The 26,885-nt window shown below is 36.0% G+C and overlaps 1 long non-coding RNA gene across 1 annotated transcript; it reads right to left on the bottom strand.

Annotated features, from left to right (window-relative positions):
- Positions 1-7: 7 nt before the first annotated feature.
- Positions 8-26,391, bottom strand: LOC112399719 (uncharacterized). The gene is made up of 5 exons (XR_003003301.1): positions 26,311-26,391; positions 17,450-17,535; positions 17,006-17,177; positions 13,286-13,347; positions 8-57 (listed from the first exon to the last, which is right to left on the bottom strand). It is a non-coding gene; the product is annotated as an uncharacterized LOC112399719 (long non-coding RNA).
- Between the last annotated feature and the right edge of the window lie 494 nt (positions 26,392-26,885).

Here is a 26,885-nt window from a genome sequence, read left to right as displayed (position 1 = left end):
GTACTCACTGTAAATGAATCCCTGTTGGAGAGCAGTAGGACCAGGTGCTGTCCGTGCCTAAGTGAACAAAAAGAGAATCATAATGATAGAGTTGAAATTAGGCCGATAGTTTGGGCATTTTCAAATTAAAATGTCATCCAATTTAAATTTTTATATAATCTTCTTTGTGATTTTCCAGTAGCTCATTCTCAGAAAAGCTGCAGGCTACTTAACAGACTGAAGCGAAGAATGAGTGACAGTGGGACCAAGAACACTTACATTTACACAGTTTAAAGGAAGAGATTTGTCTTTCTCCATTTGTGTAGGTTATATAAATTTCTTCAACTTTTAAAAAACCTACAATTAAAGGTGTGCTAAACACTGTCCATAACTCTAAATTTCATCTAAATTTTCAGCTCTATTTCTATTTTTTAAATTTAATTTTATTTTTTTATACAGCAGGTTCTTATTAGTTATCAATTTTATACATATTAGTGTATATATGTCAATCCCAATCTCCTAATTCATCCCACCAGCACCTCCCCACCACCCCTGCTTTCCCCTGTTGGTATCCATATGTTTGTTCTCTACATCTGTGTCTCTAATTCTGCCTTGCAAACCAGTTCATCTGTACCATTTTTCTAGATTCCACATATATGCGTTAACATACGATATTTGTTCTTCTCTTTCTGACTTACTTCACTCTGTATGACAGTCTCTAGGTCCATCCATGTCTCTACAAATGACCCAATTTCATTCCTTTTTTACGGCTGAGTAATATTCCATTGTGTATATGTACCACATCTTTATCCATTTGTCTGTTGATGGTCATTTAGGGTGCTTTCATGACCTGGCTATTGTAAATAGTGCTGCAATGAACACTGGGGTGCATGTGTCTTTTTGAATTATGGTTTTCTCCGGGTACATCCTCAAGAGTGGGATTGCTGGGTCATATGGTAGTTCTATTTTTAGTTTTTTAAGGAACCTCCATACTGTTCTCCATAATGGCTGTATCAATTAACATTCCCACCAACAGTGCAAGAGGGTTCCCTTTTCTCCACACCCTCTCCAGCATTTGTTGTTTCTAGATGTTCTGATGATGCCCATTCTAACTGGTGTGAGGTGATGCCTCATAGTAGTTTTCATTTGCATTTCTCTAATAACTAGTGATGTTGAGCAGCTTTTCACGTGCTTCTTGGCCATGTCTATTTAGGTCTTCTGCCCATTTCTTCATTGGGTTGTTTGTTTTTTAATATTGAGCTGCATGAGCTGTTTATATATTTTGGAGATTAATCCTTTGTCAGTTGCTTCGTTTGCAAGTATTCTCTCCCATTCAGAGGGTTGTCTTTTCATCTTGTTTATAGTTTCCTTTGCTGTGCAAAAGCTTTCAAGTTTCATTAGGCCCCATTTCTTTATTTTTGTTTTTATTTCCATTACTCTAGGAGGTGGGTCAAAAAAGATCTTGCTGTGACTTATGTAAAAGAGTGTTCTTCCTATATTTTCCTCAAAGAGTTTTAGAGTATCCAGTCTTATATTTAGGTCTTTAATCCATATTGAGTTTAATTTTGTGTATGGTGTTAGGGAGTGTTCTAATTTCATTCTTTTACATGTAGCTGTCCAGTTATCCCTGCACCGCTCACTGAAGAGACTGTCTAATCTCCATTGTATATCCTTGCCTCCTCTGTCATAGATTACTTGACCATAGTTGTGTGGATTTATCTCTGGGCTTTCTATCCTGTTCCACTGATCTATATTTCTTTTTTTGTGCCAGTACCATATTGTCTTGATTACTGTAGCTTTGTAGTATAGACTGAAGTCAGTGAGTCTGAGTCCTCCAGCTTTTTTTTTTCCCCTCAAGATTGCTTTGGCTATTCGGGTTTTTTTGTGTCTCCATACAAATTTTAGGATTTCTTGTTCTACTTCTGTAAAAAATGCCATTAGTAATTTGATAGGGATTGCATTGAATCTGTAGATTGCTTTGTGTAGTAGAGTCGTTTTCACAATACTGATTCTTCCAATTCAAGAACATGGTATATTTCTCCATCTGTTTGTGTCATCTTTTATCTCTTTCATCAGTGTCTTATAGTTTTCTGAGTATAGGTCTTTTACCTCCTTAGGTAGGTTTATTCCTAGGTATTTTATTCTTTTTGTTGCAATGGTGAATGGGAGTGTTTCCTTAATTTCTCTTTCTGATCATTCGTTGTTAGTGTTTTGTATACTGCAACTTTACCAAATTCATTGATTAGCTCTAGTAGTTTTCTGGTGGCATCTTTAGGATTCTCTGTGTATAGTATCATGTCATCTGCCGAGTGACAGTTTTACTTCTTCTTTTCAAATCTGTATTCCTTTTATTTCTTTCTCTTCTCCAATTGCCATGGCTAGGACTTCCAAAACGATGTTGAACGATAGCGGTGAGAGTGGACATCCATGTCTTTTTCCTGATCTTAGAGGAAATGCTTGCAGTTTTTCACCATTGAGAATGATGTTGGCTCTGGGTTTGTCATATATGGCCTTTATTATGTTGAGGTACGTTCCCTCTATGCCCACTTTCTAGAGAGTTTCTATCGTAAATGGGTGTTGAATTTTGTCAAAGGCTATTTCTGCATCTATTGTGATGATCATATGGTTTATATTCTTCCATTTGTTAATATGGTTTATCACATTGATTGATGTGCATATATTGAAGAATCCTTGTATCCCTGGGATAAATCCCACTTGATCATCATGTGTGATCCTTTTAATGTGTTGTTGGATTCTGTTTGCAAGTATTTTGTTGAGGATTTTTGCATATATATTCATCAGTGTTATCGGTCTGTAATTTTCTTTTTTTGTTCTTCATCTGGTTTTAGTATCAGGGTGACGGTGGCCTCGTAGAATGAGTTTGGGAGTGTTCCTTCCTCTGTAATTTTTGGAAGAGTTTGAGTAGGATAGGTGTTAGCTCTTCTCTAAATGTTTGATAGAATTTGCCTGTGAAGCCATCTGGTCCTGGGCTTTTGTTTTTTGGAAGATTTTAAATCACAGTTTCAATTTCATTACTTGTGATTTTCTGTTCATATTTTCTATTTCTTCCTGGTTCAGTCTTAGAAGATTATACCTTTGTAAGAACTTGTCCATTTCTTCCAGGTTGTCCATTTTATTGGCATAGAGTTGCTTGTAGTAGTCTTATGATGCTTTGTACTTCTGTGGTGTCCATTGTAACTTCTCCTTTTTCATTTCTAGTTTTATTGTGTTGAGTCCTCTCTCTCTTTTTCTTGATGAGTCTGGCTAAAGGTTTATCCATTTTGTTTATCTTCTCAAAGAACCAGCTTTTAGTTTTATTGATCTCTGCTATTGTTCTTTGTTTCTATTTCATTTATTTCTGCTCTGATCTTTATGATATTTTTCCTTCTACCAACTTTGGGTTTTGTTTGTTCTTTTTGTAGTTCCTTTAGGTGTAAGGTTAGATTGTTTATGTGAGATTTTTCTTGTTTCTTGAGGTAGGCTTGTATAGCTATAAACTTCCCTCTTAGAACTGCTTTTGCTGCATCCCATAGCTTTTGGATCGTCTTGTTTTCGTTGTCATTTGTCTCTAGGTATTTTTTTATTTCCTCTTTCATTTTTTCAGTGATCGCTTGGTTATTTAGTAACATATTGTTTAGCCTCCATGTGTTTGTGTTTTTAAAGTTTTTTTCCCTGTAATTTCTTTCTAATCTCATAGTGCTGTGGTCGGAAAAGATGCTTGATATGATTACAATTTTCTTAAATTTACTGAGGATTGATTTGTGACCCAAGATGTGATCTATCCTGAAGAACGTTCTGTGTGCACTTGAAAAGAAAGTGTCATCTGCTGTTTTTGGATGGAATGTCCTACAAATATCAATTAAATCTATCTGGTCTATTGCATCATTTAAAGCTTGTGTTTCCTTATTAATTTTCTGTCTGGATGATCTGTCCATTGGTGTAAGTGAGGTGTTAAATTATCCCTCTGTTATTGTGTTACTGTCTATTTCTTCTTGTATATTTCACATTTAAGGTAATTATCAATATGTATGTTCCTATTAGCATTTTCTTAATTGTTTTGGGTTTGTTTTTGTAGGTCCTTTTCTTCTCTTGTGTTTCCCATTTAGCGAAGTTCCTTTAGCATTTGTTGTAGAGCTGGTTTGGTGGTGCTGAATTCTCTTTGCTTTTGCTTGTCTGTAAAGCTTTTGATTTCTCCGTCAAATCTAAATGAGATCCTTGCTAGTTAGAGTAATCTTGGTTGTAGCTTCTTCCCTTTCGTCACTTTAAATATATCGTGCCACTCCCTTCTGGCTTGTAGAGTTTCTGCTGAGAAATCAGCTGTTAACTTTATGGGAGTTCCCGTGTATGTTATTTGTCATTTTTCCCTTGTTACTTTTAATAATTTTTTGTCTTTAATTTTTGTCAGGTTGATTACTATGTGTCTCAGATTGTTTCTCCTTGCAATTATCCTGCCTGAGACTCTGCACTTCCTGGACTTGTGTGGCTCTTTCCTTTCCCAAGTTGGGGGAGTTTTCGACTATAAGCTCTTCAAATATTTTTTCAGGTCCTTTCTCTCTCTCTTCTTCTGGAACCCATATAATGCAAATGTTGGTGCATTTAATGTCACACAGGTCTCTTAGGCTGTCATTTCTTTTCATTCTTTTTTCTTTATTCTGTTCCGTGGCATAAATTCCACCATTCTGTCTTCCAGGTCAGTTATCCGTTCTTCTGCCTCAGTTATTCTGGTATTGATTCCTTCTAGTGTATTTTTCATTTCAGTTATTGTATTGTTCATCTCTGTTTGTTCTTTAATTTTTCTAGGTCTTTGTTAAACATTTCTTGCATCTTCTAGATCTTAGCCTCCATTTTTTTCCAAGGTTCTGGATCATCTTCACTATCATTATTCCGAATTCTTTTACTGGAAGGTTGCCTATCTCCACTTTATTTAGTTGTTTTTCTGGGGTTTTATCGTGTTCCTTCATCTGGTACATAGTCCTCTGTCTTTTCATTTTGTCTGTCTTTCTCCGAATGTAGTTTTCATTCCACAGGCTGTAGGATTGCAGTTCTTCTTGCTTCTGCTGTCTGCCCTCTGGTGGATGAGGCTATCTAAGAGGGTTATGCAAGCTTCCTGATGGGAGGGACTGGTGGTAGGTAGAGCTGGATGTTGCTCTGGTGGGCAGAGCTCAGTTAAACTTTAACCCGCTTGTCTGCTGATGCATGGGGCTGAGTTCCCACCCTGTTGGTTGTTTGGCCTGAGGTGTCCCAGCACTGGAGCCTACAGGCCCTTTGGTAGGGCTAATGGTGGACTCTGGGAGGGCTCACACCAAGGAGTGCTTCCCAGAACTTCTGCTGCCAGTGTCCTTGTCCCCATGGTGAGCCACAGCTCCTACTGCCTCTGCAGGAGACCCTCCAACACTAGCAGGTAGGTCTGGTTCAGTCTCCCTTGGGATCACTGTTCCTTCCCCTGGGTCCCAATGCACACACTACTTTGTGTGCCCTCCAAGAGTGGAGTCTCTGTTTCCCACAAACCTGTCAAAGTCCTGCTACCAAACCCTGCTAGCCTTCAAAGTCTGATTCTCTGGGAATTCCTCCTCCCATTGCCGGACCCCCAGGTTAGGAAGCCGGACATGGGGCTCAGAACCTTCATTCCAGTGGGTGGACTTCTGTGGTATAACTGTTCTCCAGTCTGTGAGTCACCCACCCAGCAGTTATGGGATTTGATTTTATTGTGATTGCGCCCCTTGTTCTGTCTCATTGCGGCTTCTCCTTTTTCTTTGGATGTGGAGTATCTTTTCTGGTGAGTTCCAGTCTTCCTGTCAATGATTGTGCAGCAGTTAGTTGTGATTCTGGTGCTCTCGTGAGACAAAGTGAGCACACGTCCTTCTACTCTGCCATCTTGACTTAAAGTCCTCTCAGCTCTATTTCTATTAATAGGAGAAGTTGTCAGATAAAAGAACATTAATTTCAGGACCAGTTATTTAGACTCATGTTAATAATGTTTAACACACTGTTCACAGTATACTAAAATATTCTGCTCACAAAACAGAGTTGGCAAAGTATCAGCAACAATCCAGCCTCAGTTGATTTACTGCCCTTCACACAAGAGATGTGTGTATTTCAACCAAAGTCTGAATTAAGTACATACTTGCTAAATGTCATATTTACAAGGTCAAAAACTAAACTCCCTCATCAAAAATGTTAAGGAATGAACATCTTAGAAGTATTTCTTAATAATTCAGGTTTCCAATAATGATGTCTTTAAAATTAGAAAGTAAAATTAAATTAGTAGTGTTCAAAGTTGTAACATAAGCAAATTAAATTGAAGAATTTTAATACTTAATTTCTTTAAATTTTATTATTTACCATACTTGTTCACCTGTAATAATGGACAAAATAATGACACTCAATTTAGCACTATTTGACCTACATGTTTAAGTTCTTATAGTGATGTATACTATTTGTATTTTTTAAATATCATTTGTAGTGACTGGTGAAAATAATAAAGAATACATTTTTGAAAAAAAAATTGCATATGCTTTCTACATTTTTCCATTACTGCATTGACACTCTAAGAAACATCTAAGGCATATGAATTCACATTTTTTAGATAAAATTACAAAAATGTACCTTAATTTAATTTTTTTCTTTTTTTAATTTTTAAAACATTCAATTTATTTAAACTAAAAACAAAAAAAAACCCAGTTCATCCATTTCTCCCTTTTCCATCTACCCCCCCCACCCCAACCTCTGGGAACCAATCTGTTTTCTGTATCTATAAGCTTAGATTATGTATCTCTCTCTCCATCTTTCTATCAATATAGATAGATAGATAGATAGATAATTTTAGATTCCACATATAAAAGAGATCATCAGGTACTTGTCTTACTCTGCCTTTCACTTAGTATAATGTCCTTGAGGTCCACCCATCTTGTCACAAGTGGCAAGATTTCATTCTTTTTCATGGCTAAATAATATTCCATTGTAGATATATATCACATCTTCTTTCATCCATCAATGGACACTTAGACAAGACATTGTTTCCATGTCTTGTCTCTATAAATAATGCTACAATGAACATGGGGATATATGCATATATGCATGTGCATATATTTTTTTCAAATTAATGTTTTCATTTTCTTCAGATAAATACCCAGAAGTGGAATTGCTGGGTCATACAGTAGTTCTATTTTTAATTTTTTGAGGAACCTCCATATTGTTTTCCATAGTAGCTGTGCCAATTTACATTCCCACCAACAGTATGCAAGGCTTCCCTTTTCTCCACATCTTTGTCAACACTCATTATTTCTAGTCTTTTTGATAACAGCCATTCTAACAGGTATGGGGTAATACCTCATTGTGTTCCCAGCATGCTTTTGATATGTAAACTAAGCAATCTAGAGCCATGCTTCCTTTATCTGGTCATACCACCTACGAGGCAGTATTTCTCTGCCTTAATCATCCCAGGGCCAGGTAGCAGGTAACTAAGGACGACCTTAGAGCTTACAGACTGCCAACATTTTTCAATCAAGCCAAACCTGACCTATTTACAATGCCCTGCCTTGCCTTTCTCTCAGAAAATCCAAGCCTACACACCCCCTCACCTCTGCCCCTTCTGGCTCCTGATCCATGCTAGTGCTTTCTCATGTTGCTCTTCATGTTATGTCATGCCTCCTGTTTCTAGGGCCTATAAGTATAATAAACTTTGTTTTCATGAATTTCTCCTGGGTCTCTTCTTGTGGCTGTACCTGAATGACCATCACAGAACACAGAACATGATGTTTATGTTTCACTTGTTTTCCTGTTTTATACATGTAGTATTACTGCTAATTGTCCATCAGTATCTAGTCTCTCTTGCTACCTTTTAATAATAGGTAGTATTGGGTTTAGCTGGCCTGTGACTGCCTGGCTAGAGGTGACATTTCCTAGCCTCTCTTGCAGCTGGATGTGGCCCTGTGATTAGGTTTTTGCCCAACTTATCACATAGATGAGAAATAAACTTGTTTTTGTTCATCTAAAAGTCAAAACTGGGAACAGCATCTAGGAAGTATATAGAAGTGAGTTTCAATTAAATATGGAAAATTACTTTCTAACAATGGCATTCTTTAGAGGTTACTGCCCTTCCAACACTATATCTTCTTTTCCATCAAAGGTTGGGTAACAACCTTTGCTCCAACAACAAGACGGAAGGAGCGATTTCTAAACTGAATAAAACTTTGGAATATATGGACCTTAATGGTTCTTCCAGTCCTAGTATTCTACAATTCTAAGCCAGATAGGAAAAGTTGGGACAAGGGAGAGAAAGTAGGAGGCAGGAAAAAAGAGCCAGACAGAATGAGGCAAAGGAAAGGAAGGGGTAAGGAAAAGGCAACTTTTAGAACCAAGGAATAGATTACTGGGAAATACATTGAGTACCTAGAAAAAAATTTCTTTAATTATCATTTTTATACAATACCAAATTTCACATATCCTTACCCTTTTTAAAAAACAAGGAAATAACCACAGAATCTTTCAAACAAATATATTTGAAAATCTAGAGGGCAAGCTCTAGATTCAGAGTATAGAAAAAAATTACGTCCCATGGCTGTGAGATTAATTTATTGGAATTGAAGACTCCTCTTATTCATCATCCATAGTAGTTTTAGATGATTTGATTGATTCATGTTATAATCATGGGGTAATTTACTATCCTAATTTATAACATGACATCTGTTGACATTCGCCATACTTATATTTAATCTGCACTTTACAGATTCTGTCACTTCAAAGACATCTTAGTTAACAGTTCCCTCCAAGTTATTAGTAAGTTTAATTAAAGCAAATAAGGTAAAGGACTTTGTCACACTCATCCGTCTACTGTCTCTAGTGCCTAACACAATGCCATTATTATAAGTATGGCTCAGAAATACTTCTATGCAATGATCGTTTATTAGCCCCACTGTGTTGCTGCCAATGCCCTGGGCACTGGAAGCAGTGCAGCATGGTGGTTAAGATTGCAGGCTTCCAGGTCAGATGAGTCTGTGTTTGAATCCCTGCTCTTGATACTTAGTGTACCTCAGTTTTTTATACCTCACCTGTAAAATGAACAAAATAATAATACTTCCTTCCCAGGTGAAGACAATAAGGTAATATGTACAATACGCTTAGCATAGCCTGGCATACTGTAAGTCCTCAATAAATGTTATTTATAAGTCAATCACATAGTATCTATAAAATGATGTCAATAATACAACCATTCATATTATAACCCATGTACTATAATTCACTGAATAAATGTTCCATGAGGAAAGGACTTTTTGCCAATTTTTTTTTTCATTACTGTATCTCCAGTGCCTAAAACAATGCCTGGAACATAGCAAGTACTAAAAAAAAGTATTTTAAATAAATAAATCAGTAATCACAACATATTTTTACATTAAAGTAATTTAATTTTATTTATTACAGGCACTCATTTCAAGAATTATAAACCACATGGACGAATGCTCTATTAAGATTAAACGAAGCAGGACTTCTAACATATCAAGATAATCTAGTTCCTTCCAAGATCCTGGCTTAGAAAGACAATATAGGTAGTAACTACTTACAGTAAAATGCCTACCTTTATATTATCTAAATAATAAAATCTTCAAAGTGGCAATAAATGTGGTTGAGTTAATGAAGCATACCATTAAGACATTCCAAGAAGTCTTAACACATAAGAATTTGAAAACCCCAAATGATAAATTCTTGATATTCTTATTACTCTCAGGACTACACAAGACAAATTCTTTTAACAGAAGAAATTAAAATGCTAATGATTTCAATCTTATCTCCCAACAACATACTTTAGTAGTTCCTGATATATGGCAAAATAGCTTATGCACATTTGTTTTTCCATTCAGTCCTCCAGAAAATTTGCCAAAAGGTAGGGTTCCAGGTGAAACAAAAGAAAGAAAACGTGAAGAATTTAAATAACCAATAGGATTTATATTTAAGAACTATATAATGACTGTGCTGGAGATGTGAAAATAAAATGAACACCAAACACTTCTCTCTGCCAGATTTTCCTTCTCCCTTTTTCTCAGAACCCTCATTGCCTTTGAAGAACTGCTCCTCACCCTTCAAACTATGTGGTTCTGGCAGGGCTGGCAATGACAGTGTCACAGCCTCCTTACATACTGAAGCAGGAAGAAGAAATCTGCTTCCTTTAAGGTGGCTAAGTTAGGAATGTTGTAAATTTCCAATTGCCTGAGTCACCTCCCTCACCACCACCTCATAAAGGAAGCCCCTCTCTATAGGAGGAAAGAACAACACAGACACACATAGATGTGGAAAGGATTTAGAGGCGAATGGGGGGGAGGAGTAGGACATGGAGGTGTAAGAAGAGAAAAGAGCAAGAGAGAAATACTTGTTGACATCACCTCTAATCTTTGGATTGAGGCAAACTGAAGGAGGCTAGCTAGCTCACCTGTGATCTTCTGAAGTATCTGAGCCAACAATTCTTTCTTTCTGATCAAATTTCCTTGAGTTGTATTTCTTTCATTTATAAATAAAAGAATTCTGATGAATACAGGAAACTTTCAATTTACTTAGTCACAGAATATCTAGAGGCACAGTATAAATTTATAAATCAAAATATTTAAAGTCTTATAAATACTCAAGATTTTCAACTTGTTTTCAACTTTTGTTTTCTATTTTTAATGTTTTATGCATTTATATGATTAAAACTACAAAATATTTGGGTTTTACTCATTGAAACTATTCTCCTCGAGATGTGAATGTCCACACAATTAATAAGAGTGAAGAAAATAACTGATTCATTTTGAAGAAATTATCTTAGCAACTCAAGTTAATATAGTTATTATCAGCAGAAGCAGCACAGGGATTAAAGAGCGTGGACTTTAAAAACCAGACTTCTTGAATTCAAATTTAGACTCTGTTACTTACTAGCTGTGAAACCTTGGTTAAGTTATTCAACAGATATGTTTCCTCACCTGTAAAATGTACTATGGTATGGCTAAAGGATTTAACATGTGAAAAGTGCTTAGAATAGCAGTTGACACAATGTAAGCATTGTGTAAAGTCATTATTGCTGCTGTTGTTATCTAAAACAACTGATGCTCAATTAACAGATCTCAGGTGTCACCAGCATGACTTGGCAAAAACAATACAGTGCCTTAAAACGCCTCATTGATTGGCTTATTTTATCATCTCACACGTTGCTTCAAAGGAAAAGATGAGGATCAGAACTGCCCAATAGATGCACAAAAGTTCAGGTGTACACATCCAAACTGATGAAGCATTTTAGCAATGTCAGTAATGCCAAAGCCAAGAACAGCATGGTGGTTCCCTCTGCCACTTACCCTTTTTTCCTCTAAGGGAAAGGAATGCAATGGAAAGCAAATGATCTGACTGGGAGCTTGGGACTTGAGACAGAAAGAACCTAATGCTGATTGCTTCTGCGTGTTTTCTATGACAATATGATAATATGTTCAAAAAAAATTGTTGCACCGTGATTCTAGAGATCTCGTGCTCAAATATGCAGAGGACCAGACATGCACTGTAACTATGAGAAGCACTCTAATTGCAGTTAAATTCAAAATTGTAAAAACACACTGTAAGTAAAAAAACGGAAAAACCAAACCAAAACAAACAAACAAGAAAGACCAATCTGCTGGTCATATTCAGCTATTTAGATGCTGGTTATATACTCAGAGGTGAATAATGACTTCATCTGGGTAGTAATATTACAGCTGATTTTTATTTGTGTATGTGCCTTTTATTATTTCCTAAGTGTTTCACAATGTATATGATTTCCTTTTATCGTCAAAGGAGAAAAGTACACAAAATATGTGTGTTTTTTTTTAAAAAAGTATAGGTTCAGTGACTCAGCTACACCTAACTGAATTTGCTAATTTGTTACATCTAAGAAAATCATAAAACAAGCTTTGTGATAAGAGGACAGAAATGAATAAGCACTTTAAGGAACAACTTTTACCAAAAGAAAGAGAGAGAAATCTGTGGATAAGGTTAATTTGAGGAGGTGAAATACATACTTAGATGACTGGCTGTCACAGAGGAAAGTCCAATATAGCATTTTCACCAGGCAAAATGTGAAGGGATTCAAATACACTGAATGTGGTAAGTGCTTTTTAAGAGTGGTAAAATTGTATTTAACAATCCAAAATGACTATCTAAAGAATTATTTCTTTCTTTAAAGCTATAGCCATGCAGTTTGTTTCTAAACCATAATCCTTGACTGAGTATCTTTACAGATATCAATATTGTCTGCCCAGCACAGTAAGGGCCAGAAGAATCCATACACCCTTGTCTGGACTTTGTGTAGAAATGGGTGATGCCCTGGATGGAGTTAAATAGATGGCTTTAAATTTTAAAAGTTTCAAGTTTAAAGCAAATGCTTTGGAACTCATAACTCATCACATTAGGAAATTACCTTCTAAACTTTGTTTGCTTGTTAACTCAAAGACAAAGTCTATAAAATGTAAGGGGTGTGTGTGTGTGTGTGTGTGTGTGTGTATATAGAACTTACTTACTGGAGTTGAACTAGAATCAAAAGTATCCTAAAAAAACTTTAGGTATCATAACTACACTAGAAGCTCTCTATAATTTTGAGACCTGTGAGACTAGTTTCATGAAAAAAAACCAATCATGATGAATTTAAATCAGGAAGTGGGTCAGCCTTAAGGAAATATATTCTCAATCACCTGTGTGATTCTGTATTTCAGTGGAAATGCACAGTCTACCTACTTTAACGCTTCTAACTTCCTATGAGGTCTACAATAATAAATATGGGAGGGACTCATGCATATTTTTCAAACCAAATAGAATGAGAGTTTAGTGATTTTTTGTAACATCTTTATTGGAGTATAATTGCTTTATGAGTTTAATGATTTTTAAAACTATTTGGAAAGTTAGCCTAAAGCAGTGAGCAGCCTGTGTATATTAAAAGAGAACTTACGGGACTTCCCTGGTGGCGCAGTGGTTAAGAATCTGCCTGCCAATGCAGGGGACACGGGTTCGAGCCCTGGTCTGGGGAGAGCCCACATGCCGTGGAGCAACTAAGCCCGTGTGCCACAACTACTGAGCCTGTGCTCTAGAGCCTGCGAGCCACAACTACGGAGCCTGCGTGCCACAGCTACTGAAGCCCGCATGCCTAGAGCTTGTGCTCCGCAACAAGAGAAGCCACTGCAATGAGAAGCCCGCGCACCTCAAGGAAGAGTAGCCCCTACTCGCCACAGTAAGAGAAAGCCTGTGCACAGCAATGGAGACCCAACACAGCCAAAAACAAATAAAATAAATTTATTTAAAAAAAAGAAAAGAGAGAACTTACGGGCAGAGTTCCACCTCCAGGTGCTGTTTAGTCTTGCTGTTCGAACAAAAATGATTCAACAACTGCAAATAAAAAACAATCATCATATTGAGAAATTTAATCCACAAAGAGTCAAGAAAGGAAACATTTGTAAAGAGTCACATTCTGAAGAATGGAAATCTAGTATCTTATACAATTAAAGTTTTATATTCAACATTACTGCAAACTATTTCAGAAAGCTCGATGTAATATTCTCGGGACCTTGTGAATATTAAAAGTTAATTTATATGTTGTCCATACAAAGTAACGTTTCAATTGTATCCCGAAGTGATTTCATTGAAACATTAATTCCGCAGAATTTCTACAGATAGTAGGTATTAAATGTGGGAGGCAGCTTAGAATAGTAGTTGACTTCAAATTGTGCCTAAGCCACTATGTAAGCTTGGACAAATTTCTCAAATGCTTTATGCTTCAGTTTCCTAATCTGTCAAATGCAGGTAAAAATGGTATCTATGGGGCTTCCCTGGTGGCGCAGTGGTTGAGAGTCCACCTGCCGATGCAGGGGACACGGGTTCGTTTCCCGGTCTGGGAGGATCCCACATGCCGCGGAGCGGCTGGGCCTGTGGGCCATGGCCGCTGAGCCTGCGCGTCCGGAGCCTGTGCTCCGCAGCGGGAAGAGGCCGCAGCGGTGAGAGGCCCGCGTACCACAAAAACAAAAAACAAAAAAAACCAAAAATGGTATCTATGTCATAGGACTAATATATGAAGTTTTTAGAATAGTGTCTGGAGTAAGTACTCAATAAATTCTAGTTGCCATTGTTGTTATTAGTATTACTGAAAAGTAGAAAATATGTTTATGTATGTTGGGTTAATAATATGAAACAGGTTTCTCTTCTGAAGGATTTGGGAATTACTAATATGCTAATATTCATAGTGACTCTCCAAGGGACAAATAGAGTTTGCAGTGTTTTCTAAACATTTTTCACTGGAACCTTTTTTTTTCCCCTCAGCATATTTTTCAAAATTAATGTCAATGAACAGACTTGAGGGATTAAATAAATAAAAAGAGAATTTCAAAAAGAATTTTTTAAAAGATAATACAAATGAATTCATCTACTGTAATCAATCTAGTAAGGAATTTTTAAAATTCTAGTTCTAAAACCAGACAACTTGGCCTTTTGAGTACCAGCTCCATTACTTATGCACCGAGTGATCACAGGCAAGATAATGACCTTCTCTGAGCCTCTGCTTCCTCATTTGTAAAATGGTGATAGTAACAATACCTATCTCACAGGATTGCAGTGAGGATTAAATGGAACAGTACCTATAAAGTGTTTGCCAGAATGTGGTCAAGCGGGGGACAGAGATTCTGCTCAGGACATCCTGTGCACTGGCATGTCTCCATTCTACGTCCACATCCAACATGACCTTCTGATGCCACATGAGACTTGAGAAGAGAATTCAGAAGGTCTCCAAATATTTCTGATTAAGGACACATTATTGCTAGTATAAGATTTTCTTGAGCGATAACATAAATTCCAACCATAAAAGTCCATGGCATAATAAATCATTCACCTTCTCAGAGCCTTCATGACTGAGCCCTGCTGGGACTGTGCCATTACCAAGACTTTGGGGGCCAAAGGAAGCTGCTCAGAGAGATCCTGTATCTTCTCCTGCTCTGTGTGTGCTTGCTTCTGCCAGATTTCTGTATTCTTTGTCATTACAAATTGGGCAATTAATATAATTTATTATATTGGGGTTTGAGTGGCACAGGGGAAGGGGGTTCTTTCTATCTGTAGCTAAACAGAAATATTACAGCAAAACAGTGCCTCAACATAAGCACAAAATGAATATTAATTGTTAGCTATCATTCCCATTCAGAGGTGGACCCAAGGTTTATGGGGCCAGAAGCTTAACAATGTGGGAGGACCCTGTCTGAAAAAAATTCAAAATTATCAAAACAAAAGTAGACACAGGACATTAGTAGGGAACCATGCAAGTAAGGGGCCCTGAAGCATAAGTTTCATTAGCTTTATAGTAAATCCTCTCAGGGAACAGAAAAGACATGTTCTTGCCTTTTAGGAGTTTTAAAGATAATAAGGAAAACAGACATTACCTAAGAATTGAAACAGCAGTCAAAAATAATAGAGGAGATTCAATTTGGGGTTATGCAAATGTCATGAAGCAGTATATAATAAATTTTTTGATGAATGGCACAGCATAGATATAGGAGTTCAAAAGACTGAGTAATCACCAAGAACTGGATTATCTTAGAAGTCTTCACAAAGGAGGTGACATTTTAGCCAGGTTGAAAAGGGAGGATTTGGGTAGGCAGAAAGGAAGGGAAATTCTATGTGTTCAAAGGTTCAAATCGTTTAAGTTAGAATGAGCAGACCTGCTTGGTTGAGGCAGAGGTTTCTGGAAGAACGGTAATTGAACACAGTTTGAAGAGGAGCCAATCAAAGGCCTTGGACAGCAGTCTAACAATTTTGGGCTTAACCTTGCAAGCAAAACGGAGCTATTAATCTTCTTGAAAAAATGTAGTGACATAATCAAAGTGGTGTTTTAGGACCACCAGCCAGGTCACTGTGTGTGGAATAAGCAGGATCAGGGAGATGCTGGGAGCAGAAACCCGTCGGAAACCATGTACTGTAACGCTGGGAGCAGAAACCCGTAGGAAACCATATACTGTAACAGTCTAGACAGTCCTCAGGAAGTCATGCTGAGGATGGCAATGAAGGGACACACTCAAGGGATATCCCTAAAGAACAATCAGAAGGATTTGATAACTGTTTGTGGGGACAAAAAAAATGAAGAGGTCAATGATGACATCAGGATCTCACAGCTGGTAACTTGGAGAATAACAGAAACTGGAAAGTCAGAAATAAAAGTGATTGTGTATAAAGACAAGTTCAGATTCAGGTGTGAGAAGTTTGAGATAAAGAAAGGGTATGTTCAGGTTTTCATGTCCACAACAAAGTGGTAAATATGGTTTCAAGAGAGATTCTGGAGAAAGAATTTCTACTCATTAAATTCTAGTAGTTGAAGAAATAAAAATTTTTAAACAGGACAATAGCATATCTTGGAAGGTTCTGGATTTGGAGTCAAGAGCCCTCAGATGTAGACACAGGTATGTTTAAGGTAGCCAGACTTCTAGACTCCTCACAGGCAGAGTTCCAATACACTATGATTCCATGAAAAGGCTACTTTATTTTCCCTAACTTATTCAATGAAATCTGTAAATTACTAAAACATAAAATATCTGGATGAAAAATCTTTCTCAAAATATATAGCTACATTTTTAGAAATAAGAATCACAAAACTACCAAAAGTATTTTAAAGGTACAGTTTTTTAGTTCCTAGAACTTAGAGAACACTGTCAATTTAAATTTAAGGATGCATGCTTTACAAATGCCATTAAATACCTGAAACAAATCAATTATCTATATTTATTACTTGAACTAACATTTTCACATGAATTGTTAATACTGCTTCATAGATAATTTTCTTAAATACCTACCAGATATAGACTGTTCATTTCAAAAATCTCAGTTCCAGGTCACACAGTTTTTGACCTCATCTTTCCATGTCACTGCATTTTCAGATACGTGGGATAAGTAGCATGAGGTATTTGGAAACTCTGAGAGGATTAACAGATATTGTAAGAGAGCACTGCCATATATCACAACATGTGCTCTCTATTTCTCTCAGCTTTTGCACTCAATATAGAAAATTTCTCACCTTCATGCTCCATCAAAAGGCAGTCCTGCTTCGCCTGGTAGTGCTGGGGATCATCAAAGAAAGGATCATTCACTTTCATCAGTAAGCCTTGGACCCCAGAATCAAACTTGAGAGTCACAGGGCTCTGTAGCACTGGTAAACTGCACCATGTTGTGGTAACTCTATATTCCAACTGTCAAAATAAGACAGAAAAGCAAATCCCATGGTATACGTAAAGCAATGTCTTTCTTGCTTCCTTGGTCTTGATCAAATTAAACTGAAATAACATTTTTTACTAATATCCTCGAGGCAATCAATACCCCATTACATTTTAAGGAATTATATTAATTGTAGTAAGACATTTTTGTGCTGTATTCATGCACAGCAAAATTTGTACAAAAAATATTTTGAGGAATGGCTTTTTGGGACTTAATACACAGGTACTTTTATTTATGTAGTACTTACAATGTTTAATGATGTGAATTTGCTTTTATTCATTTGTTGGGGAAGCAGAAAACTTTCCTTTACTCTCCTAGGTTCTGCCGGCTGGTCTAAGAATTAAATTGACATGAGACAGATTAAAAGGAGAAAATGAAACTTAATTTTTTACATATGGGAATCCCACATACGTGAGAGGTTCAAAGACCAAAAGGTAAAATGACGTATAGATGCCATCCTGAGCTAAGCAATGGGATAGGGGCCCAGGGCTTCCAAGGATAGGAGGGTTATTCACAGGACAGTAAGAAGAAAAGCAGAAGTTTGATAATTAGATGTTTGCCCTGCCATATAGATGGGGCCACTTAGATAAAATTTACCTCTGGTAATAAATCTTTTCTGGGAAAAATTCCTAATTCAAATTCTTCTGCCTTTCTCTAGTTAAGAGAAAGGCAGTAGTTTCTCTTGAACCTGCAGGGACTCAATTGCCCCCAGCTCAAAACAATCTTCATACAAAAGTGACACATTCTGAGGAGGCTCATTCCGAACCCCTACACATTCCATAAATAATTTTTGAGATCATATTATGTGTGTAGCTTCTCACTAGGTTCTGCAGAGAAAATTCAAAGTAGAAGATGTAACCCCTGCCCTAAAAGAACATATAATCTTTATAATCAGAAAGAAAGACAAAATGCACATCTAAAAACCAATGAACAGTTCAACGAAGCATAGATTTAGAACCTGGCTGGATAACACAGAAAAGTAATAGAAACACGGAGATAAATATAGGTTGGAGTAGTCAGAAAATGCCTCCTGGGACTTGAGCTGCACATGAAAGGAAAATACATATGTTGAATATAACTATCTTGGATAGTTTATTCTGGGTATTTATTTTACCTACTTCAAGTTTTTTGAGAACAGGAAATAATGATGTCAGTTAGTCAGCATTTATTATTCACAGCCCATGCTAGCTTCTGACTTCTATGTATCCCCCCAAAATGTAATATTAGAATGTTGTTCTTACCTGGGTATACATTAAATGCTTATTAAGTGTTAATCAATTAATAAAACAAACATTTCTCATATAACCACCATCTGCCTTTTCTGTGCTAGATGTTAGAACTCCAAAAACAAGACACTTCCCTTGCCCTTAGGTAACTCACAATCTGGGGGAAAAGAGAACTGTGAACAACACATGAGAAAACTGTGAAAGTGCTGTAACAGAAGTATGGGAGCACAGAGCAGGAAGCCTCTAGTTCTGACTGTGGGGATTGGAAGAGTAGACAGTGTCAGCAAAGACTTCACAGAAGTTACAACTGAAAGATGTGCTGGAACAGAACAGGAAAGGACACAAGTGTGATTATGAATGGAGAAAATTGCTTGTTAAAAGCAGCATAAGGAGCATGGTGGGTGATGGGGGGATATACTGAGAGAAATGATGCTGGAAGAGGGTGAAGATCCTGGGGGCTAACATTAGAGTTTATGCTGAAGCTACGGGAAAACAATGTCCAGTTCTAAGCAGAGAATTTACTGACAAGGTTTATGTTTTAAAAGAATTACTCTGAAGGATGTCTAGAAGAATAAAAATACTCTAAGAAATTTGGAGTCTTATTCAAAATTTAATTTTCTATTCCAATTTCCCCTAATTAAACTGGTAAGTCATTGTTTTCAAAGTTATACTCTTTATTTCAAATGATTCTGTGAAACGTCTGTAAGAGAAAAGGATCTTAAAGAATAGAATTGAACTCAATTCAGTAACAATGGGACTCTTTATTCCCTCTCTACAACATAATACTTCTTGAATCTCCTACTGTTAGGTACATTCATGCATTCTCAATTACTCATTTCTCATTTTGTAAAGAAAATTAACCAAAGTGATTCTGATGGAAGGAAAGAAAGCAAAAATTTGAGCCAGTAATAAATTAGTGTAAACATTGAATGCTATAGGTTTAAACAGCCATTTAGAAAACTATCTCATCATAAGAGCAAAAGAAATTTATCCATATACTCAGTGGTATGATTGTTCTTTTGCTCCTATATATTCTCAAATTATGTCTAGCTCTGAGCTACTTTCGCTTAGAAAAAGAGTTAGAACATTTTTTAAAATGTATTATGTGGAAGGTTTTTTTCCTTTTCTTATAAATAGATTATGTTCTTTCTAATATTCCAAAATGGTCAAAGGCATTCTTCTGGCAACTTGGAAATTTCAGTAAAAATATCACCTTCAGTAAAAATTTAAAATGTCAAAATAATCATAATTTTGTAGGAAATTTTAGTTGTTTTGTTATATAGCTTAGAAATATCAAATAACAATAAGAACATTTATGGAACAAAATGAAATTAATATTTTTGGACAAGAAGCACAAATTTTCTACTTTAGTATTCAAATGTTCTCTGGTCTGAAACTTTTGAAGAGAGCTATCTATTTTATTAAACCCACTTTGTATATAAAGAAAAGCTTAAATGCAAAAACAAAACAAAACAATACAAAAACTCCACAACACCATACATAACAGTTTTAGGTATCTTTATGCTCAACTGCTGATGTAATTATGATGCAGCCCCTTGCCTAAAATAGCTTGATGTTTACCAAATTCTCAACTGTTTATTTTTTCTGTTAAATTTATGAAATTCCCATTTGATGCCAGCACTACAAAGAACAGAATTTGGACTGATGAGTTTTGTTTTGTTTTGTTTTAATCAGATTTCCACAAAGGAATATTATATCACCTGTAGTAACAGAGAGATGTTATTTGGCCAAAAACGCTATAACTTCTAAAAGGCAAAACTACATTTTTTCTAAACTGGAAGAAATAAACTTCTAAAGTCAATAAAGAGCAAATAACACTCTTAACAGGCATGTTTTATTGAGCATATAAACTTTTACTGTTAGATTTCTTTTTTAAAAGTCCCTATAGGAAAATCACCAATGATTTTCAAGTGATAATAGGAAACCATTATAGGGGTCCCAGAAGAAAAAGAGAAAAAGAAAGGGACTGAGAAAATATTTGAAGAGATTATAGTCGAAAACTTCCCTAAATTAGGAAAGGAAATAGTCAATCAAGTCCTGGAAATAAAGAGAGTCCCATACACGATAAATGCAAAGAGAAGCACGCCAAGATACATATTAATAAAACTATCAAAAATTAAATACAAACAAAAAATATTAAAAGCAGCAAGGGAAAAACAACAAATAACATACAAGGGAATGCCCATAAGGTTAACAGCTGATCTTTCAGAAGAAACTCTGCAAGACAGAGAGGAGTGGCAGGACATATTTAAAGTGATGAAAGGGAAAAACCTACAACCAAGATTACTCTACACAGCAAGAATCTCATTCAGATTTGACAGAGAAACTAAAACCTTTACAGAAAAGCAAAAGCTAAGAGCATTCAGCAACACCAAACCAGCTTTACAACAAATGCTAAAGGAACTTCTCTAGGCAGGAAACACAAGAGAAGGAAAAGACGTTCAATTACAGGAAAAAATCTGTAAAAAATACAAATACATGTAGGACAAAAACTATATTACTTAATAACCAAGAGATAACTGAAGAAATCAAACAGGAAATCAAAAAATACCTAAAAACAAATGACAACGAAAACATGATGACCCAAAACCTAAGGATGCAGTAAAAGCAGTTCTAAGAGGGAAGTTTATAGCAGTACAATCCTACCTCAAGAATCAAAAAACATTGACTCAAATCAATAGAATGAGAAATGGAAAAGGAGAAGTAACTGACACTGCAGAAATAAAAAAGGTCATGAGAGATGACTACAAGCAGCTATATGCTAATAAAACGGACAACCTGGAAGAAATGGACAAATTCTTAGAAAAGCACAACCTTCCAAGACTGAACCAGGAAAAAATAGAAAATATAAACAGACCAAACACAAGCACTGAATTTGAGACTGTGATTAAAAATCTTCCAACAAACAAAAGCCCAGGACCAGATGGCTTCACAGGCGAATTCTATCAAACATTTAGAGAAGAGCTATCTATCCTAACACCTATCCTTCTCAAACTCTTCCAAAATATAGCAGAGGGAGGAACAGTCCAAACTCATTCTAGGAGGCCACCATCTCCCTGAAACCAAAACCAGACAAAGATGACACAAAGAAAGAAAACTATAGGCCAATATCCCTGATTAACATTGATGCAGAAATCCTCAACAAAATACTAGCAAACAGAATCCAACAGCACATTGAAAGGATCATACTCCATGATCAAGTGGGCTTTACCCCAGGAATGCAAGGATTTTTCAATATATGCAAATCAATCAATGTGATACACCATTTTAACAAATTGAAGGAGAAAAACCATATGATCATCTCAATAGATGCAGAAAAAGCGTTTGGAAAAATTCAACACTGATTTATGATAAAAACCCTCCAGAAAGTAGGGATAGAGGGAACTTACCTCAACATAATAAAGGCCATATATGACAAACCCACAGCCAACATCATGCTCAATGGAGAAAAACTGAAACCATTTCCTCCAAGATCAGGAACAAGACAAGATTGTCCACTCTCACCACTATTATTCAACATAGTTCTGGAAGTTTTAGCCATAGTAATCAGAGAAGAAAAAGGAATCTTAATTGGAAAAGAAGAAGTAAAGCTGTCACTGTGTGCAGATGACATGATACCATACACAGAGAATCCTAAAGATGCTACCAGAAAACTACTAGAGCTAATCAATGAATTTGGTAAAGTAGCAGGATACAAAATTAATGCACAGAAATCTGTTGCATTCCTATACACTAATGATAAAAAATCTGAAAGAGAAATTAAGGAAACACTCCCATTTACCACTGCAACAAAAAGAATAAAATACCTAGGAATAAACCTACCTAAGGAGACAAAAGACCTGTATGCAGAAAACTATAAGACACTGATGAAAGAAATGAAAGATGATACAAACAGATGGAGAGATATACCATGTTCTTTGATTGGAAGAATCAATTTTGTGAAAATGACTATATTACCCAAAGCAATCTACAGATTTAATGCAATCCCTATCAAAATACCAATGGCATTTTTCATACAACTACAACAGAAAGTTTCACAATTTGTATGGAAACACAAAAGACCCTGAATAGCCAGAGCAATCTTGAGAAAGAAAAATGGAGCTGGAGGAATCAGGATCCTAGACTTCAGACTATACTACAAAGCTACAGTAATCAAGACAGTATGGTACTGGCACAAAGGCAGAAATATAGATTAATGTTATAGGATACAAAGCCCAGAGATAAACCCACACACATATGGTTACATAATTTATGAAAAAGGAGGCAAGAACATTCTATGGAGAAAAGACAGCCTCTTCAATAAGTGGTGCTGGGAAAACTCGACAGCTACATGTAGAAGAATGAAATTAGAACACTCCCTAACACCACACACAAAAATAAACTCAAAGTGGATTAAAGACCTAAATGTAAGACTGGACACTATAAAACTCTTAGAGGAAAACATAGGCAGAACACTCTATGACAAATCACAGCCATATCCTTTTTGACCCACCTCCTAGAGAACTGGAAACAAAAATAAACAAATGGGACCTAATGAAACTTAAAAGCTTTTGCACAGCAAAGGAAACCATAAACAAGATGAAAAGACAACCCTCAGAATGGGAAAAAATATTTGCAAATGAAGCATCTGACAAAGGATTAATCTCCAAAATTTACAAGCAGCTCAACATCAGAAAAACAAACAACCCAATCCAAAAATGGGCAGAAGACCTAAATAGACCTTTCTCCAAAGAAGATATACAGATTGCCAAGAAACACATGAAAGGATGCTCAACATCACTAATCATTAGAGAAATGCAAATGAAAACTACAATGAGGTATCACCTCACACCAGTCAGAATGGCCATCATCAAAAAACCTACAAACAATAAATGCTGGAGAGGGTGTGGAGAAAAGGGAACCCTCTTGCACTGTTGGTGGGAATGTAAATGGGTACAGCCACTATGGAGAACAGTATGGAGGTTCCTCAAAAAACTAAAAATAGAACTACCATATGACCCAGCAATCCTATTACTGGGCATGTACCCTGAGAAAACCATATTTCAAAAAGAGTCATGTACCAAAATGTTCATTGCAGCTCTATTTACAATAGCTGGAACATGGAAGCAACGTAAGTGTCCATCGACAGATGAATGGATAAAGAAGATGTGGCACATACATACAATGGAATATTACTCAGCGATAAAAAGTAATGAAATTGAGTTATTTGTAGTGAGTTGGATGGACCTAGAGACTGTCATACAGAGTGAAGTAAGTCAGAATGAAAAAAATAAATACCATATGCTAACACATATATATGGGACCTAAAAAAAGGTTGTGAAGAACCTAGGGGGAGGATAGGAATAAAGACGAAGATGTAGAGAATGGACTTCAGTACACAGGGAGGGAGAAGAGTAAGGTGGGATGAACTGAAAGAGTGGCATGGACTTATATATACCACCAAATGTAAAACAGATAGCTAGTAGGAAGCAGCTGCATAGCACAGGGAGATCAGCTTGGTGCTTTGTGATCACCTAGAGAGGCAGGATAGGGAGGGTGGGAGGGAGACACAAGAGGGAGGAGATATGGGGTATATGTATATGTATAGCTGATTCACTTTGTTATAAAGCAGAAACTAACACACCATTGTAAAGCAATTATACTCCAATAAAGATGTTTAAAAAAAAAAAGGAAACCAAGCTGCATTAGGGCTAGGTTGTATCAAATTACAGAATTTTATTTCTAGGTTTTCTATCCATACCTATAAGGGTAAAATAGAGTTAACACAATTATGTCAAGTCAATGGAATCAATGTAAATACACAGTCCAGCTAACCAGGCTACAATCTCCTTACTGTATCATTTCTTCAATGACAGGGCTTAAAATTTTTGCCCAGCCCTTTTCAAATAAGTACTTCTATTCTCTACCTTGCCTATGTAGACACAGCCCTAAAAGAAAGCCAGTAATTTATGTAGGCTTCTATAGCCATTTTTTATCCTTCTGATAAGTATCTTTGAAGTTATATTTTTTCAGACCTAATACACTACTACTGAGTCATGATCCTTTTTTTAAGATTTAATTGTAGATGGGCAAAAAAGTGATAAAATCAAACTGATCCTTATAGGGGAATCAGTTTATATTTTATAAAGTATATGAAGTATCAACAAAATAGAATTATTAGCTTTATTTAATAAGGTCTAAACATAGCTAATATTTTATATGTGTATTAAAATCATAGGTTACTATTTTGAATTTGGGGAAATATGCATATATTTAGCTATTACCACAAAGTTGCTTTATAGAAGAAAATGGTGAGGCTGTTTATAATCTGAATTTATTCATCTGAAATATAAATATATAAAAGCATGTATGTATGTATATATCAGGTAATCTAGTAATTCTATACTTTCACATATTTATCAAATTTAAATACGACTTAATGCATAGCATTTTTACTCCATTAAGATATAAGACAATATTTAATTTTAAGTTTTAATTACACCTTACTTATGAGCAAGACACAGAACAAAACAGGAAACATAAGGCTTAGAATTATATAAGGTATCCTATCTACATTCTCGCAATTAATACAGTGATGAGCTAGATACAAATAATAGTATAGGAATAATATAGAATCAAAACTTGGAAAAGAAAAAGTCACATGGTCTTCATTGAGCTATACAAAATTATAACACCATAAAGCTTGTCCCACTGTAGAACAAGGTGATCTCTGAAATTACAAGGCAGTGAATTCAGAACCATAAAAAGGAAATATTACTTCATAACCTTTAGTTAACCTGTAGCTACAGTTCCATAGGAGGCCATAAAAACAAATTTTGTGGTTGGATTTAAAAACTGGATACTTTTATAGCTACTCCTAACATCAAGCTTCAAGCTCATTGCCTTCAGCAGCTGGAATAGAATTCTTTGATCATTCACATCAGTAGACCACTAGGTATGAAGGTAGGTGGTACTACGTGTTATTCTAAAGATTAAATACTGTTTTTTTGGAGTCAAATGACACTGTTTACCACCTTGGTCTCCTTTCTAACATGCAGAGAGTGATGAAGGAGAATAGAAGCTGCAGGAAGCTGTCCTCCTAAGTCAGAATTATCATTCTCTTATGGAGTCTTCCCACCAATTTACAAATCCACATGTACAGTAAACCTACTTTTGATAAAACACCAGCATCAGATGGATGCTAGTGTTCCCATTTCCAGGTTATTTCATCTTGAGTGATCTTCTGTTTCCAAGCTGAAGCTTCACTGTCCAGAATGCCCACTCTTCTATACATGGTGCTTTAGCTTCTGAGGTTACTTCCTGTATCTATCATTTGCTCAAAAACTACATTTTACAGTGTCCTATCTATACAAACATTTAAATTGTTTGTTAAAATGAACTGTCCTTTCATCATTATACATGTTTATAAACTGCTATTTCCTTCTCTGTGCCTTTGCTCATTCTGCCTCTATCACAGGAAAGCCATTCTCTGCCCCTCCCACATCAACTGTCCCTCTTAATTCCAGTTTCTCCATGAAGTGATTCCTGCTCTCCTCAGATGAAAGTGACACTCCAAACCCACCCTCCCTGTATGTCCAAAATATTGCACCTATATTTCTAGTATTTATCCATTTCTACCTTATTTGAAATGATGTATAAATGAAGACAACTTACCTCTTGCTCAGCTCTCTTGTAGAATGTAAAAATTTTATAAGCAGTTGCTGCACTTAATTCATCACTTGTGTGTTTCTCAGCACGTAGTCTAGTGTCTTCAATGTGCCAATTGCTCCATAAGCATTTGTGGCACAAAAGAATAATTAAATGAATGAGGTTTGTTATTTATTGGACAATCATCCATGTGGAGAATTGCTTTGCAACATACCTGTTACCAATATCTTCATATAATTCTCACATCTCCTCTTCCAGCTGGCAGTTGTTTTCTTTCTTAGTTACTTTTGAAAATTTCAGTCCTTTAAAATAATAAAAAGAAAATTAATCTCTATAAAGAAAACAAAAAAAAATACAGTTCTTAGATCCAGTATTCACATGAAAAGAAATACTGCAGTAAGAATAAATAAAAGAGTGCTGAGACTGTCATTATTTTAAACACAGTCTTGTGGTTGTTTCTGGGTAGAGTTGAATAAGGCACCAAAAATATCATTTTGTTAACCTGCTTCTTCCATCTAGTGGCAAAAAGCAGTAAGAAACAATGTCCTAGAAAAACATTGTGATTAGATGGTTCTAAATGCCGTTTCAGGAATTACTTGATGGTGAGAGTCCAACATCCAAGGTTTAGGTTATGAGTCTATGATAATTATTAAAAAAAAATAATTCTAGCAAATTGGCAGAGTTCAGCTCAGGTAACAGTAGAATTACTTAAATTTGTAAGTGTATTTGCATGTTTTAACAAAGACTTCTGATATGTATATAAAGGTATACATCACCCTGCATTAAATT

The sequence above is a fragment of the Neophocaena asiaeorientalis genome, unplaced genomic scaffold, assembly GCF_003031525.2.
Source record: "Neophocaena asiaeorientalis asiaeorientalis breed wild unplaced genomic scaffold, Neophocaena_asiaeorientalis_V1.1 scaffold65, whole genome shotgun sequence".
Lineage (NCBI taxonomy): Eukaryota > Metazoa > Chordata > Mammalia > Artiodactyla > Phocoenidae > Neophocaena > Neophocaena asiaeorientalis.
Note: the sequence above shows the minus strand (reverse complement) of the source record. Positions and strands in the feature narration are given on the sequence as shown.